Source organism: Oncorhynchus clarkii, unplaced genomic scaffold (assembly GCF_045791955.1).
Source record: "Oncorhynchus clarkii lewisi isolate Uvic-CL-2024 unplaced genomic scaffold, UVic_Ocla_1.0 unplaced_contig_13468_pilon_pilon, whole genome shotgun sequence".
Classification (NCBI taxonomy): domain Eukaryota; kingdom Metazoa; phylum Chordata; class Actinopteri; order Salmoniformes; family Salmonidae; genus Oncorhynchus; species Oncorhynchus clarkii.
The window spans coordinates 401,921-406,121 of NW_027257940.1; positions in this window are offsets into that span (position 1 = coordinate 401,921).

Genomic DNA, 4,201 nt, shown 5'->3' on the forward strand with positions numbered 1-4,201 from the left:
CCTTGTTCAGGGGAACAGTGGGTTAACTGCCTTGTTCAGGGGAACAGTGGGTTAACTGCCTTGTTCAGGGGAACAGTGGGTTAACTGCCTTGTTCAGGGGAACAGTGGGTTAACTGTCTTGTTCAGGGGAACAGTGGGTTAACTGTCTTGTTCAGGGGAACAGTGGGTTAACTGCCTTGTTCAGGGGAACAGTGGGATCACTGCCTTGTTCAGGGGAACAGTGGGTTAACTGCCTTGCTCAGGGAACAGTGGGTTAACTGCCTTGTTCAGGGGAACAGTGGGTTAACTGCCTTGTTCAGGGGAACAGTGGATTAACTGCCTTGTTCAGGGGAACAGTGGGTTAACTGCCTTGTTCAGGGGAACAGTGGGTTAACTGCCTTGTTCAGGGGAACAGTGGGTTAACTGCCTTGTTCAGGGGAACAGTGGGTTAACTGCCTTGTTCAGGGGAACAGTGGGTTAACTGCCTTGTTCAGGGGAACAGTGGGTTAACTGCCTTGTTCAGGGGAACAGTGGGTTAACTGCCTTGTTCAGGGGAACAGTGGGTTAACTGCCTTGTTCAGGGGAACAGTGGGTTAACTGCCTTGTTCAGGGGAACAGTGGGTTAACTGTCTTGTTCAGGGGAACAGTGGGTTAACTGTCTTGTTCAGGGGAACAGTGGGTTAACTGCCTTGTTCAGGGGAACAGTGGGATCACTGCCTTGTTCAGGGGAACAGTGGGTTAACTGCCTTGCTCAGGGAACAGTGGGTTAACTGCCTTGTTCAGGGGAACAGTGGGTTAACTGCCTTGTTCAGGGGAACAGTGGATTAACTGCCTTGTTCAGGGGAACAGTGGGTTAACTGCCTTGTTCAGGGGAACAGTGGGTTAACTGCCTTGTTCAGGGGAACAGTGGGTTAACTGCCTTGTTCAGGGGAACAGTGGGTTAACTGCCTTGTTCAGGGGAACAGTGGGTTAACTGTCTTGTTCAGGGGAACAGTGGGTTAACTGCCTTGTTCAGGGGAACAGTGGGTTAACTGCCTTGTTCAGGGGAACAGTGGGTTAACTGCCTTGTTCAGGGGAACAGTGGGTTAACTGCCTTGTTCAGGGGAACAGTGGGTTAACTGCCTTGTTCAGGGGAACAGTGGGTTAACTGCCTTGTTCAGGGGAACAGTGGGTTAACTGCCTTGTTCAGGGGAACAGTGGGTTAACTGTCTTGTTCAGGGGAACAGTGGGTTAACTGTCTTGTCCAGGGAACAGTGGGTTAACTGCCTTGTTCAGGGGAACAGTGGGATAACTGCCTTGTTCAGGGGAACAGTGGGTTAACTGCCTTGTTCAGGGAACAGTGGGTTAACTGCCTTGTTCAGGGAACAGTGGGTTAACTGCCTTGTTCAGGGGAACAGTGGGTTAACTGCCTTGTTCAGGGGAACAGTGGGTTAACTGCCTTGTTCAGGGGAACAGTGGGTTAACTGCCTTGTTCAGGGGAACAGTGGGTTGACTGCCTTGTTCAGGGGAACAGTGGGTTAACTGCCTTGTTCAGGGGAACAGTGGGATCACTGCCTTGTTCAGGGGAACAGTGGGTTAACTGCCTTGCTCAGGGAACAGTGGGTTAACTGCCTTGTTCAGGGGAACAGTGGGTTAACTGCCTTGTTCAGGGGAACAGTGGGATCACTGCCTTGTTCAGGGGAACAGTGGGTTAACTGCCTTGCTCAGGGAACAGTGGGTTAACTGCCTTGTTCAGGGGAACAGTGGGTTAACTGCCTTGTTCAGGGGAACAGTGGGTTAACTGCCTTGTTCAGGGGAACAGTGGATTAACTGCCTTGTTCAGGGGAACAGTGGGTTAACTGCCTTGTTCAGGGGAACAGTGGGTTAACTGCCTTGTTCAGGGGAACAGTGGGTTAACTGCCTTGTTCAGGGGAACAGTGGGTTAACTTCCTTGTTCAGGGGAACAGTAGGTTAACTGTCTTGTTCAGGGGAACAGTGGGTTAACTGCCTTGTTCAGGGGAACAGTGGGTTAACTGCCTTGTTCAGGGGAACAGTGGGTTAACTGCCTTGTTCAGGGGAACAGTGGGTTAACTGCCTTGTTCAGGGGAACAGTGGGTTAACTGCCTTGTTCAGGGGAACAGTGGGTTTAACTGCCTTGTTCAGGGGAACAGTGGGATCACTGCCTTGTTCAGGGGAACAGTGGGATCACTGCCTTGTTCAGGGGAACAGTGGGTTAACTGCCTTGTTCAGGGGAACAGTGGGTTAACTGCCTTGTTCAGGGGAACAGTGGGTTAACTGTCTTGTTCAGGGGAACAGTGGGTTAACTGCCTTGTTCAGGGGAACAGTGGGTTAACTGCCTTGTTCAGGGGAACAGTGGGTTAACTGCCTTGTTCAGGGGAACAGTGGGTTAACTGCCTTGTTCAGGGGAACAGTGGGTTAACTGCCTTGTTCAGGGGAACAGTGGGTTAACTGCCTTGTTCAGGGGAACAGTGGGTTAACTGCCTTGTTCAGGGGAACAGTGGGTTAACTGTCTTGTTCAGGGGAACAGTGGGTTAACTGTCTTGTCCAGGGGAACAGTGGGTTAACTGCCTTGTTCAGGGGAACAGTGGGATCACTGCCTTGTTCAGGGGAACAGTGGGTTAACTGCCTTGTTCAGGGGAACAGTGGATTAACTGCCTTGTTCAGGGGAACAGTGGGTTAACTGCCTTGTTCAGGGGAACAGTGGGTTAACTGCCTTGTTCAGGGGAACAGTGGGTTAACTGCCTTGTTCAGGGGAACAGTGGGTTAACTGCCTTGTTCAGGGGAACAGTGGGTTAACTGCCTTGTTCAGGGGAACAGTGGGTTAACTGCCTTGTTCAGGGGAACAGTGGGTTAACTGCCTTGTTCAGGGGAACAGTGGGTTAACTGCCTTGTTCAGGGGAACAGTGGGTTAACTGCCTTGTTCAGGGGAACAGTGGGTTTAACTGCCTTGTTCAGGGGAACAGTGGGATCACTGCCTTGTTCAGGGGAACAGTGGGATCACTGCCTTGTTCAGGGGAACAGTGGGTTAACTGTCTTGTTCAGGGGAACAGTGGGTTAACTGCCTTGTTCAGGGGAACACTAACCACTAGGCTACCCTGCCACCTCTACACTCTAACCACTAGGCTACCCTGCCACCTCTACACTCTAACCATCATCACATCACAGTTCTCCAGCTCATCATTTCATACACGAATAACGATTCGTACTGTGTACATTACATATCGATCTACACGTGTGTATGTCTGAGACCACGTATGTAACACATATGACATCCCTCTGAGGCTTCTGGACTCTACATCTTCGCTGGACACACGGTCATAATGCTTCACCTTCGTATCGTTACATGTATGTTACATTAATGCTTACAACTAGTGTCCGGAAGAGGAATAGGTCCCGGGTTCCCCACAGAGCCCAAACACCGACGACTTCATATAGACAGTTCAGAGAGGAGAGAGAGAGAGAGAGTGGGGGGGGGGGGGGGGGTCTTCCAGAATGTTCCAGTGACAGGCTGGAGCTTGACGATGACGATGACGAGCAGACTGAGAGGGGGAGGAGGATAACGACATGTGGGAACATCGTTTAGGTCCCAAATGGCACCCTATTCCCCATAGGGGAAGTAGTACACTATGTACTAAAGTAGTACACTATGTAGGGAATAGGGCTCTGGTTTAAAGTAGTGCACTATATAGGGAATAGGGCTCTGGTCTATAGTAGTGCACTATATAGGGAATAGGGCCCTGTTCTATAGTAGTGCACTATATAGGGAATAGGGCCCTGGTCTATAGTAGTGCACTATATAGGGAATAGGGCTCTGGTCTAAAGTAGTGCACTATATAGGGAATAGGGCTCTGGTCTAATGTAGTGCACTATACAGTACAGGAGACTACAGCAGGAGACTACAGCAGGAGACTACAGCAGGAGACTACAGCAGGGTGTAACAGTACAGGAGACTACAGTAGGGTGTAACAGTACAGGAGACTACAGCAGGAGACTACAGCAGGAGACTACAGCAGGGTGTAACAGTACAGGAGACTACAGCAGGAGACTACAGCAGGGTGTAACAGTACAGGAGACTACAGCAGGGTGTAACAGTACAGGATACTATAGCCAGTTATATTTCCCACCAAATATACATGTTTCTAATCTAGACAATCGCCACCCCTCCTCATCCCTGACAATGGCTTTTCTAGAAATATCCGAATCCTGACTAAAACAGTCCTAA